Source organism: Apus apus, chromosome 2 (assembly GCF_020740795.1).
Source record: "Apus apus isolate bApuApu2 chromosome 2, bApuApu2.pri.cur, whole genome shotgun sequence".
Lineage (NCBI taxonomy): Eukaryota > Metazoa > Chordata > Aves > Apodiformes > Apodidae > Apus > Apus apus.
Window position 1 is genome coordinate 121,318,470 of NC_067283.1, and position 13,545 is coordinate 121,332,014.

General features: G+C 45.1%; 1 protein-coding gene across 2 annotated transcripts in view; it reads left to right on the plus strand.

Moving 5' to 3' along the window:
• The first annotated feature begins 270 nt into the window (after positions 1-270).
• SGK3 (serum/glucocorticoid regulated kinase family member 3) overlaps positions 271-13,545 on the plus strand; it is a 62,183-nt gene continuing 48,908 nt past the window's right edge. The window contains exon 1 of one of the 2 annotated variants that reach the window (XM_051609844.1): positions 271-496. The gene's annotated coding sequence lies outside the window, so the exon portion shown is untranslated. Of the gene's footprint in view, positions 497-1,149; positions 1,171-13,545 lie in introns of those variants that run through there. The other variant, XM_051609846.1, reaches the window with a different exon arrangement.

A 13,545-nucleotide genomic window follows, 5' to 3' on the forward strand; every position in this document is an offset into this window, starting at 1 on the left:
CGCCGGCAGCCTCGGGGCCCTCCGGGAGCGGCGGGGCAGGCCCGGGGCGGGACGGCCGTTCGGGGCCGGGAGGCGGGGCGGGCCGGGGCAGACGCCGGCCGCGAGTCCCCGGCTGACCCCGCAGCGGGGCCCCGCTCTCCGCCGCCCGGGGAGGCGCTGGTCGGCGGCGGGGGAGGCGCGGGTGGCTGCCGCACCGGCACCGGGAGCGGCACCGGGAGCGGCACCGGCACCGGGAGCGGCACCGGCACCGGGAGCGGCACCGGCACCGGGAGCGGCGGTGTCGCGCGGCCGCCCGGTCCCCGCGGCGGGCACGGGCGGGAGCGGCCCCGGCGGGCGGGCCCCGTCAGCGCGGGCTGCGGCGGGAGGAGCGCGGCTGACGCGGCAGGGAAGGCAGGGGGGGCAGCGCGGGCCCCGCCGGGAGGAGGAAGCGGCCACTCGGGCGGACGGGCGGACGGACGGACGGACGGACGGACACCCCCGGCAGGCAGGCAGGCAGGTACGCGGGGCCGGGCGGGCCAGGTGCGGGTGGCCGCCCGCAGCCGGCGGGCAGTCCGGCGTTGTGAAGAGGGTCCGGGGCCGCGGAGCTTCACCGGCTCGGGGTGGGAAGAGGAGGGGGGAGCGGGACCGGGGGCCGCGCTGCCTCCCTTCTGTTGCAGCCCGACGAGCTGCGCCTGCTGCCCTCGCCCCGCCCGCCGCTGCTGCCCGGTGCGCCCCGCAGCCGCCTGCGGGACGGGCGGGGCTGGGCCCCGCGTGTGGGCGGGCGGCTGCGGTTGCAGGGATCGAGTTACGGGCCGGGGGCAAAGTGCTTGCGGAGGAGCAAACAAACAAACATGGAGAAACTTCTGCTTGCCTCCCCCCCCCCCGCGGGTATAGTTTTAAATATTCTATTTGCAAAGAAGTTGCCAGGTCGTTCTGCATTTCATATTCTTCTCTCGACTCTTTTTTTTTTCGTCCCTGCCGCCTTCCCCAGCGGTGCAGCTTGCTCCTGCTGGCCCGCTTGCCCTGATGTTTTCATGCGTGTGTTGTGTTGCCCTACATGTGCTTTATTTTGGATGGCTGGCTGGGTTTGGGAGGGTTCGGTTTCTGGGTTGCAGCTCTGGACGCCACCCAGTTCCGTCTCGGTTCCACTGTTTAATTCCTGATGCTAAGCTGGAAGCAGACATTTAACAGGTAAGGGATGGCTTGGCATTTCCACGGGGAGCAGTTGAACGAGCCCTTTCCCCGTGTGCCCGTCGGATGGGGAGACCCTGGTTCATTTTACTTTGTGCCTTGCGGAGGAACAGCAGTGAAGGCAGCTCAGGTCTGTGCAGGTCTGTCTTTCTAGTGGTCTCTGTGCCAGAGAGGCCAGGGCTGGAATCGCCTCTTTACCTCTTTTAAACACCTTCACTATGAGAGAAGGTTGGAGCTGGGGAGAAAATTAAAATGATGGGGTTTTTCCTCCCGTGCAGAAGGAGTTGCAAAGCACCGGTACTTTCTCCGCAGAGCTTTTGCAGGGAAGGTAAAATTCTGATGCAGACTTAGAGGATTTGCATTTGGGGGAGAACGAGTGGAACTCGAAGGAGTGTTGCACAGCAGCCACCTACGTGACTCTGTGTTTGCAGCACGGCTTTGGATCAGTTCTTTCAGGAGCACTGGTCGGTGCTCTTCGGCTTCCCCTTGCTGAAATTTACGTGCTCTTGCAGAGCTGCTTTTGTCTGAATTCTGCCCGGCTCTTTCCCTGAATTTTGGGAGGTGTATGAAGAGCAGGAATATGCAGTATTTGGCAGCAAAAAACAGTTGTCAGTCACTATGTTGTTGCAGCCTCTTTGTTACACGCTCGGGGTGTTGAAATAGCTTAAATTTATATTGGGCACTCAAAATAGCTGTTGACAGCCCTTGCATCTAATTTCTTTCAGACTAATCTAATAAATTCAGTATCTATTGTTACCTTAAAAGAGGCTTAAGCATTTCTGGAGGGGAGGGAGCGTGATCCCGGCTGGTGTATACATGAGCTGCACCCAGAGCACTGCAGGACTTGCCACTCAGTGGCTGTGTTGTTCTGACAGGATCTTCATTTTGATAATCAACAGCTGATAGGAGTTGTTGCTTTTTATGATTGCTCTCTACATTTTCACTCTCTAAGGACAGACAGCTTTCTAAGAAGCCTGACAGAGCTGGATGTTCAAGTCTCGTGGAAGCAGAAGCTCAAAGGACCTATGAGGGACCTTAGCAGGAGGGTTCCTAGCACACTCTGCTTATAAAACACTGTACTGCAGGGAGCTAGCAGTTCAAGTTTTAAGATGTGGGCACTTTAAAATTAACTAGTCTGATCATTTTTTAAACTTGTTTAAAGTTAATCCGCAAGTAGGTGGATAATTTGACTATAATGGCAGGTGTTTAAAATAGCGATCGCTGGTTTTTAATATGCAGAATTGTTTCAGCCTAGCTAGCTGGAGGAGCTGCAAGCCTCCAAAGCTGACTTGACCCAGCAACAAGGTATTTCAGTGGGGTATGCTGAGAGCAAAAAAATAAAGTACATTAAATAAAGTGTCACAGGTATTAGCAAATAAAAACAGATGCAAAGCCACTCTTGCCTCCCCTGGGATCTAGGATTTTTGATGGAAATCATCTGTCATTTTATAATGTGGCGCATGCTAATTGCAGGTTCATGTTAATCATCACTGTATAAGAGGGTATGTCAAGTCTTATTTTCCATCCCATCCATTCAGGATAAGCTTCTAATAAGCTGTGACTGTTCAGCCACATCCCTACAACAGCTCTCTCCTGGGTTATCCTGCCTGTATCCCAGATAATTTTCCAGATGGTTTCAGTTTTGTAATTTGCATGCAAGTACTAGGGCATTTTTGTCCCATGGCCACCAGCCATTTTATACACAAATGCCCAGCATTTCTGCATGTAAATAAAAATCAGATTACACATATTTCTAGGTGTTTTTTTTTTTTTTTTTTTTTATTTGTCATTTAGAAGTAAGTTATTTTTTAAGGAGTGGGCATTGCCCAAAAGGAAAGTCACTGTTGGTTGTTTTTGTCACTTCATTTTTGGATGCAAATAAGTCACTGATGACTTATACTGCTATGAATATTTTTTTCTGTAGACCGAGGAACTAGAAACTAGCATAAGTAATATAGACTGAGCTGTAGTAAAGCAATATGTTGTTTTTATTTGAAGTTAGCACTTCGAGTGTTTATATTGAAGGATTCATTTTGTTCTAGTTTAAGTAATATCCATATGCTAAAATAACTTGCAAAGCAAACATGCTTTCCAGAGTAGAACTGAAGTGCTTCAGCATCCTGTGAGAAGACTTTAAAATGTGTTAATCAGGTTCCTGCTTGCATTCATAATTCTAAAACAGAATTTATCCCCCCAAGTCCTCCAAGACACCTAACACAGTGTCTGCCTGCCTCTGAAAGTGTCTTAAATGTGTTGAATCTCCCTCTTTAAGCAGAAAGTTCACAAGCGCCTTATCTAGAGCTGCTGTAGTTGAGCATCAAAGCCCTTAGGAGATCAAGAAACTAGGACACCTGGCAAGCACCCTGTAAACACACATGCTGGTAGGATTGGCTGTGTCCCAAAATGTAGTTGTACGGGCTTTATTTTAAAAACATTGCCAGAAGCGGAGCCAGTGCTTACCTTTCCCTGAGAGCTACTGGTGGTGGGACTTGTCTAAAGAGTTGACTGTGTTCTCGTAGTTGAAGCCTGGGCTCCTGGTCCCTGTGCCCGAGGGGTTCAAGCCTACATCTTCTTCCACCTCCACAGCTGTTGCACAGGTTGAAGTGAGTGGGAGAGCACACTTCTCTCATTGTCTTTAACCTGGGCCATCTTGTGGAAGAGCGTAGAATCACAGAATGGTTTGGGTTGGAAAGACGTTAAGAAATCATCTAGTTCCAATCCCCCTGTATGGGCAGGGACACCTTCTACCAGAGCAGGTTGCTCAAAGCCCCACCTGACCTGGCCTTGAACACTTCCAGGGATGGGGCATCCGCAGCATCTCTGAAGAAGCTGTTCCAGTGTCTCACCACCCTCACGCTAAAGAACTTCTTCCTAATATCCAATGTGACTCTACCCTCTTCCAGTTTAAAACCATTACCCCTTGTCCTGTCACTACAAGCCCTTGTCAAAAGTCCCTCCCCAGCTTTCGTGTAGGCCCCTTCAGGTACTGGAAGGCTGCTGTAAGGTTTCCCTGGAGCCTTCTCTTCTCCAGGCTGAACAACCCCAACTCTCTCAGCCTGTCTTCACAAGAGAGGTGTCCAGCCCTCTGATCATCTTTGTGGCCCTCCTCTAGACTCTCTCCAACAGCTCCATGTTCTCTTCTTGTGTTGGGGTGTCCAGAACTGGACACAGTACTCCAGGTGATGCAGCAGATTGCCCCAGGCTGTCGTGGGGGAGCACCACCAGGAATGTCACTCTGTTGCAGCATTTTGTGTGCTCCCCTGGGAGGTGAGCTGGGATCTACTGCTTGGTCACTGAGAATGGAATTGTTATCAGAGGTGGAAATTTCCACAGCATCCTCTGTGTTTCAGGAGAGGAACAATGCTTGGCTTGTTGCTCTAGAAGAAAACTGGGCCCAGGAGAAGAAGGTGCTCTGAGCTCTGGAGTAGATGGTGACAGCTGTTTGTAGTTGTGGCTTAGGAGTTGAAGCCCTGAAGTTAAAGCCGGAAGAGCATCCAGTGTTCCCTACCAAAAAACCCCATTTCAGTGCAAAAATCTCCATCCTGGGCCACCTCTCTATCTCAGTGTATCTGTGTGGCAGTAGGTGCCAGCCTGGTGGTTTTGAATCATGCAGGTGTTCAGTTCTTGTCATAACCAATCCATTCTACAGGTCGGGGTGTCTGTGATCTGACCTGTAGCTCCATTCCCTCACCCGACTCTGTGTTGAGAGTCATCTTCCCTAGCCTTATGCAAAGGAAGACGTACGGTTGTATCTTCACATGATCTTTTCACTTGGTTTCTTCAGACACCCTGCGAGCATCATCTGACAAGGAAAGGGAAATTCCTCATTCTGTCACATTTGAAAAGCTTTGCTTTGATGCTACAGTGTTGCTTTGTTCTAGGGCAGGAAAGCACCTGGTTGGGAGGGGTGTGGATAGGCAGGATTGGTGTCTAAATTTATTTGAAAGCTCCTTTATTCAAAGAGATACCACATCATATTTTTTTGGCAGTTGCTTGAGACTCTGAGGGTGACTGGCAAGCTGCTAGTTAGTGCCTTGCCAAATGTTATTACAAAATACTGCCACTGCAGAAGTTGCATAACTTCACAGACTGTTATGTTTCTCTTGAAGTAAACTAACGGGGTACCAACTTCTGATCCTTTGCCTCCACTGGGAAGCAAGAGTGGAACATTTCCAGCTGCTTACAGGGCACCAACATGGTGCTTTGATGCTGCCTTCTCTTCTAGTTCTCGCAGTCAGTTTTCCTTCTGAGTACTTCTTCATCTCTTGTTCACCATTGTGAAGTAACGGACAAAACAAAACTATTTAGAACTTTTTCATTGTATTGTTAATTGCAAAATCTTTTGGGACAGACATCAGACCAAGGAAAGCTTTGCCTCTGTACTCCATGCCAACACAGCAGGTGCATCAAAACAGATTTGCACTGTCGCATGGAGTTACACCTCATATTTGAGTGTTTATTGAGCAACTGTGGAATGAAAGTCACCCCCAGGTATTTATGTTGATCTAATTAAGAGAGGATACAATATCTAGTATCTAAATACATGCTAAGTGTGCATCAATTTTTGAGGTCTCATAACTTCTCTGTTTGCTGTTAGATAAGGCACCAGTTGGAAACTCAGTTGTTATTTTTCAGAAATTATCTTGATGGCTGTTTCAGGGCTTTGCACCATTAATCTTTGCTCAAATTTATAGTTTAATAAGAAATTGTGTTTGGGGGACTTGCGAGGATTATTGTCCTGCATATAACATTGCATTGCAGTGACATTTCTGGATTCGTCTTGGAAGATAAGCTAAAGGGATACCTGCTGCTTAGGGTAAATATCTCAAATCATGTTGTTCAGGCTAGAAGGAACCTTATGAGGTGTTGAGTGCAACCTCCAGCTCAAAACGGTTAACCCTGAGTTCAGACAGGGTTGCCCAGGACTTTGTCTAACTGGGTTTGAAGATCTCCAAAGACAGAGGCTCCACAGCCCCTCAGGGCAACCTGTCCTAGTGATCAGTTATCCTTATTGTGATTTCCCTTCTCATGCAATGCACTAAAGGAAAGTCTGTCTTCTCGGTAACCTTCTCAAAGGCATTGGGAGGCTGCTTTTAGGTCCCTTTGAGGCCTTCTCAAGGCTAAGAGAGTGCAGTTCCCTCTCATTCACCTCCTAGAGCATGTGCTGCAGCCCTGGACTGTCCGTCTTGTGACCTCTTCCATGCCCCCATGTAGTTCCTGTTAAGGGTAGGATGTCAGACATACATATTTAAACGTGATGTACTCAGTCCACAGGGCTCTGACAGAACAACCATGTATTTACATTATGATAGTTTAGGTTTAGACTTCGCTTTTTTGTCAGCTTTGTGTTATTTATGAACTTGGATCACTAGCAAGCTCTAAAATATGTTTCATACTAAGTTTAGTAAGTCAGTAAATAAGGACTGAGCATTCAGAAAATGAATACTTCTGCTTAAATGCTGTGGAATTTCCAGTTTATGGTACGTGTTTTGCTTTAACGTTGGGAAGAGCATGGAATAAGGATAGGAGGTAATTAAAGAAAAAAATAACTTTCATACTCCCATTGGATGGGATTTAATCATACCTTGCAAAAGCAAGAGGCATTAAGTCTATGCGTTTGGAATGTTACCAAAAAATACAAAATGGAGAAAATTTAGAACAGTTCAGAAATAAGAGCTACCTGGCAAAAGTACCCAGACTGTCAAATGTCTGAAGATAAGTGCATGAAAGAGCTGGGAGACTTTTGCTTCCTTGCTGCAGTAGTTATGGTGCATCTTGATTACATCATAGGAAAAAAATATAGAAAAAAGCTATGTTTTTATAAAAGGTAAGTAAAAAGAGCATGTAGCATTAAAGAGTATATAGCAATGTTTTATGAGAGGTAAGAAGTGAAATAGAAGGGGGTTATCTGGAGTTCCAGTAGATTCTGACAGCCTAGAAACTGATTTGCCTCCCAATTTTTTCTCTCTTCTTTTAATTCAAGTGTTTCATTTAAGTAATACATGTAGTGGTCTTAAATCTAATATCCTGGTACTCATGGTAAATTTCTTGTAAATAGGTAACTTAGCTTGATCAATAGTTCTTACAAGGAATTCTGGATTTCCAGACTATGATGGAAATACTGAAACAACATTTCAACATTAAAACATCTAAGTTTCACCCCCTTCCCTCAGCCCTTGGTAAAAGAGGATCTGTCTTTGGAATTGTTTGGACTCTTTTCTGCCATCCTTCTGTGTTCAGAGCCCTGATTGAAAATGTATGGAGTTTCCCTGTCAGGGGACCACAAAACTGTCCCTTGGTAGCGTTCCTTAAAACCCATGTGATACTTGCAGCAGTGACAGGAAACCTGAGCAATTACATTGCTCTGGCAAGACAGTGTGGCCACTATGCTTCAAAATTTTCAACTGTCTCAGTGTAAAGCGTTTGTATCAAGAACAAACTGTGCTGTTTCCAGTGAGGTTTTACATCTTGTGTATGTGTCCACACAGATTATATGTAACTCTAAAGGCATATGCCAGATAGATTGGTTTAACTTCACTTTTCTTCAGAATTTTTCAGAGGTTGGCTGCCTCATCGGTGCTCTTTTCATGTTAACTAATACATTATATGGTGGATGAATAGGATTCTTTATAGAATTATCTAAAACCAGGCACTGGTTTATTTGAAAACAAAGGGTTTCTTTAGAGCTAAGTTTAAGCTGGCATTGCCATGAATCCTAGAATTATTCTACATTTAAATGAGAGAACAGTGATGCACTTGTACTTGGGCTTTGAACAGCACAGAGCTGTTGACCAGAGACTTGGACACCGCTGAGCGAGTCTTTCTAGGCTCACTTTCCAAAGTTTCCAAGCCTACTTTTCTCTCCTAATGCAGATAATGAGAAGCAAAGCTAAAAAGATGCTACACGTTGCAGTAGTCAAATTTTTGGAGGTACACAACATTGTTCTGCAGCGTGCAATGGAGAAATCTTTAAAACCCTGAGTGCTCTGTAGCAACCTGAATGCCTACTTTTTCTCTGTTTTGGTTTGGGGTGTGTGGAGTATAGTGCATAGCAGCTGAACAATACCTCCCTTGTTTATAAAAAACCTTGGGAAGAAGGGGTGAGAAAGAAGAAAATATTTACAGTAGCTTTCTACCCAATTAAAATCAGAAGGCAGACTGAAAAAGAAAGAGTTCATCTACCGTCCAAGCCAATTAAAAATAAGTTTTGCTGCTTGGATGTTAATTTACACATCCAAGACAATGTAAGTGTAAACTAGGAGCTTGACTTAACCTCACCAGTTCAGATGACCTTAACATTTATTATTAATTTGGTTTTGCTTATAGCATCTGGGTGTTTAAGTACAGTTTATGTGAATTGACAGAGACTATTAGAAATTCATAAACCATCTCTAATATTCATAGAATCATAGAATCCTAGGGGTTGGAAGGGACCTCGAAAGATCATCTAGTCCAACCCCCCTGCCAGAGCAGGGTCACCTAGAGTACATCACACAGGAAGGCATCCAGGCGGGTTTTGAATGTCTCCAGCGAAGGAGACTCCACAACCTCTCTGGGCAGCCTGTTCCAGTGCTCTGTCACTCTTACAGTAAAAAAATTTTTCCTGATATTCATCTTAAACCTCCTATGCTCCAACTTGTATCCATTACCCCTTGTCCTATCACTGGTCTTCACTGAAAAAAGCTTAACTCCATCGTCTTGACACTCACCCTTTACATATTTGTAAACATTGATGAGGTCACCCCTCAGTCTCCTTTTCTCCAAACTAAAGAGACCCAGCTCCCTCAGCCTTTCCTCATAAGGGAGATGTTCCACTCCCTTAATCATCCTTGTGGCTCTGCGCTGGACTCTTTCAAGCACTTCCCTGTCCTTCTTGAACTGAGGGGCCCAGAACTGGACACAATATTCCAGATGTGGCCTCACCAATGCAGAATAGAGGGGGAGGAGAACCTCTCTTGACCTACTAACCACACCCTTTCTAATACACCCCAGGATGCCATTGGCCTTCTTAGCCACAAGGGCACACTGCTGACTCATGGTCATCCTCCTGTCTACCATGACCCCCGGGTCCCTTTCACCTACACTGCTCTCCAGCAGGTCAGCCCCCAACCTGTACTGGTGCATGGCGTTTTTCTTCCCCAAATGCAAAACTCTACACTTGCTCTTGTTAAACTTCATCAGGTTTTTCCCCGCCCAAGTCTCCAGCCTGTCTAAGTCTCTCTGAATGGCAGCACAGCCTTCTGGTGTGTCAGCCACTCCTCCCAGCTTGGTGTCATCAGCAAACTTGCTGAGGGTACATTCTGTGCCCTCATCCAGGTCGTTGATGAAGATATTGAACAACACCGGTCCCAGTACCGACCCCTGAGGGACTCCACTAGTCACAGGCCTCCAACTAGATTCTGCCCCATTGACTACAACTCTCTGACTTCTTCCTTTCAACCAGTTCTTGATCCACCTCACTGCCTGATCATCAAACCCATACTTGATCAACTTATCTACAAGGATGCTGTGGGAGACGGTGTCAAATGCTTTACTGAAATCAATATTAAACTTTTGGAGTACTTCATCAGAATGTGTAAATAATGCCTGTCTTGCAAACATTGCTCTGCAACATGAGCTGGCTAGGCTCCTTGGTTAAGATATTTTTATGTTTGATGCTCTCAGCCATTTTTCTTACAGTTTAATTATCTGGGAATAAAACCAGAATTCTGTAGCTTTTCTCATTTATTAAAAGGTATCTAGAATTTCTGTGCAAACATTTTAAATGTATTTGTTTATATTAGCTGAGGTTGTTTGGGGCTTTTTTCCTTATGTTTCACTTGTTTTTGTTTATAAGGAATTAAAATAGAGGTGGAAGGAGGAATCTTGTAACTTTGACAGGGTTTTATGCAGAAATGAAGCTGTAAGCCTGTCAATGCGTGCAAAAATCAGTTTGCTGTTTTACATAGAAGCATCACTTGAAGTGACCTGAAAGAAATTTTATCATCAACCACCCAGTAAAAGCCCAGATAATTATTCAGGAAACCATGTTAGATGTGTGATGTGCACAAAGTAAGAAGCAAAACGGTCCTTGATAAGGAATCCAAAGGTGCCAGGTATTTCAGAAGCTACAGAGCAATTGCCTCATAATGAACAGAGGATGCAGGCCTTGCATCTCAGAATTTAAGCAGGCACACACAGACATGTGCACAATGTGATCCTTCTTTAGGAAATTAAAGTTGCATCATGAAATGAAAATACGTTGGTAAGAAATTAGGAACTGGCAATGAGAAACCGGAATGTTCCTTGTCTTGGTTCTGGCTTTATGACTTTGCAGCTGGAAAAGATTGATAGCATCAAAAATAGCCTTTTGTTTTGGTGCTGCCGTTTTAATTTATACAAGTCAGAAAGATTCTAGACATAGGGAGGACAGGGAGGGAGGGATGAGAAGGAAGGAAGGAAGGAAGGAAGGAAGGAAGGAAGGAAGGAAGGAAGGAAGGAAGGAAGGAAGGAAGGAAGGAAGGAAGGAAGGAAGGAAGGAAGGAAGGAAGGAAGGAAGGAAGGAAGGAAGGAAGGAAGGAAGGAAGGAAGGAAGGAAGGAAGGAACGAACCCAGATTTTTAGCAATGTTCTTTCAAAGCAAATGCAGTCGTTAAATTAAAACACTGTGATGGTTTCTTACAGTTAATCTGCAGACCTACTGAAGATGTCTGTATGTCACATCAGATGTCAGCTACAATGGTCAATATACTGTCTCAAAACAGTGCTGGGTGCATAGACAGCGCTGTCACTCCTGTCATGCTTGTTGCTGCAAAGTATTTATGTCTATCTATCAGTTGAGGCAAGCAGAGCTGTTCTGGTCTGCTGCAGCTGACCTGTCCTGCTTTGCTGCCTGCCATATAGATGCTACTGTTGGTCCCTGAATTCCTCTGGTTTGGATTAGAGTGAGTCTGTGTTACCATGTTAGTTCAGTTCAGGAATCTGCTTTGGAAGTACATTCCTCACCACTTTTTAGTTTCCTTTGCTGGATGACCTTTGGGAACACGAGCTGTATTCCTTTCAGATGAAGTCAGACTGGAAGATGTTCTGCAGGAGTGCTTTAAACACCTACTGTCTGCAAACAGGTGTCATGCCCCAGGACCAGGCTAGAGCTGGCTTGAAAGAAAAATACAAATCGTGCCACATCAACGTGGGTAATACGGGTGCTGCATCCTCAACATCAGCTGTTTTCCTCTTTGTGGATGCGCTTTTCTTGCACTGTGTTACTTGCTAAGGTAGACATTGGCACTTAAACTACAGCAAGGGCAGAGACAAGCACCTGGAGCCTGCCTTCTGTCTTCACTTCAGGTGTAACCTCTGAAGCAGTTCCTCCACCTTTGGCTCTCCCTGCAAAAGACAGTCTATTTTCATATTTCTTTTTCTCTGTTGCCTCCTGGTCACTTGTCTTCCCTCAGTGCTTCTCCTCTCTGTGCTTTCTAACCACATTTTCTTCCCCTCACTTCTTTTTTGCCACCATCACTTCCCTAGGACATTGCTCCCAGCCATATGGTCTCAGTTTCAAGAGGTCATTTAACTGTCTCTGCCCCAAAGGTGCAGTCTTTTATGAAGAAGTGTCTACCTTAGGTGTTTCGAAGGCTCTTTCCTGGTGGAATCTCTTCCAGTGCTTCACTACGCTTCCATTTATTATTTTTAGTATTCTTGTCTCCCCTCCTCCAGTGTTTAACCTGAACCATTCTTGTGCTCATTTTAAGCTCATTAGGAGTTGTCCTATCCGTAGCTAACTGAGAAGACAATTCCCTTCACTTTGTGGTAGTCTTCCAATGTAATAGTTCTCTCTTAAGTGCATGGTTGTTTTTTTTTCCCTCTGCTAACAATGAGCTTGTCTGTCTCGCCTCCCTGTAAACCACATTTTCTAGACTATGTTGCATTCTCATTACTATTCCCTGGACCATCTCTGGTGGGTCCACAGCTTTCCTAGCCATTCAGATATGAACAGAGTAAAGCAGAAGGATTTTTTTTAAGTTCCTCATATTATGCTTAGTTTTGGCACTCCAACATTTTTTTTTCCTTTTATATCCCATAGCAATGATTGTCTGACGGCATGATACTTGTCTCTTGTGACCTGCTGCAGTCTGCTGCCTTGTAGTTTCCCATCCTGTATTTCTATATTTGATGCTTCCTGCCTCTGGGCAGTATCTTGACATAACTTGCTACATTTCACTCTGTCCTTCCAGATCACTACTCTATCCTGACAATGATATATTTAACCTTTGTTTCTCACACCCTGAACTAATACTTATTCTTCCTGCATCTATAGTGTGATTGTTAAAATATCTCAAGGCACTCTCAAAGCCTTACTACAGGGAAGATGTGACATCTGTGGTTTCTCTCCTACCCATCTGGAAGGCATGTCAAAGAAAATTAGCAATGTGATTTAACAAATCTCTTTTGGCTGCTAGTTAAGATTATCTTCCAGGTGCTGCTACTTAATTGTTCTGGATTGTTTTCCCCAGGAATTTGAAGTTGAACTGACTCACTGGGTCTCTTAATATTCTTGCCTGTTTTTTGTTGCCCACTATTTGTTATTACTGTTTGCAGTGTGTTTAATTGCCTGCAAACTTTCATCTGTGCTGATGAAGGAGGTGCCCAAAATAAAACACTGTTTAGGGTTAATATAATAATTAACTAGGCAAGGCTTTGCCAGCTTGTCCACAAAATGCTTTTTTAGGCTTTTGTCTCCTTTTCTCCCATTTGCACTAACATCTCCAGCCCAATAAGACTTACCATGATTTTGAAGTTAATTTATTTTCAGCCCTTCCTATTCTGTACCTAATTAGAGATCAGTTTTAGCAAACTAATTCACTGAGCATATTGACACATGCACCCCGACACTCCTAGGGAGTTCTGATCTCACTGAGGTTGACAAGTGGTCTTCCAAACATTCGTGTATCAACTGGGGATTCCACTGTTGCTTGACAGAGATGAGCTATCAGTGTTACCTGGCACTAGAGAACTAGGGCTGGGGTGCTTTTAGAAGAAGGTAGGTAGTATATTACTTGGCTTCCTTCCTCCCTTCATTCTTCCTAGCTCAGTAAAAAGGCTGTCCTTTGCAAGTAATGTTCCTCTTCTGAGGGATAATGAATAAGATGTGATGGGAATTCGGAAGACTCAAGATTTCTTCCTGATTCTACTGAAAAAAACTTTCCATGTGCCTTGATTGACTCTTTAAGTCTGTGTTGCAGAAACTTTATTATTGCTGGTTTCATGTTTTACAACATGCAGGAGGTCTTGATCTTATTGTTTATTGGAAGCTGAATAGTCTTGGCTGATAAATGCTGCTGCTGGCAAAGAAAATACTCCTTAATCTATTTATTTGGATTCAGACCTTGGTTTATTT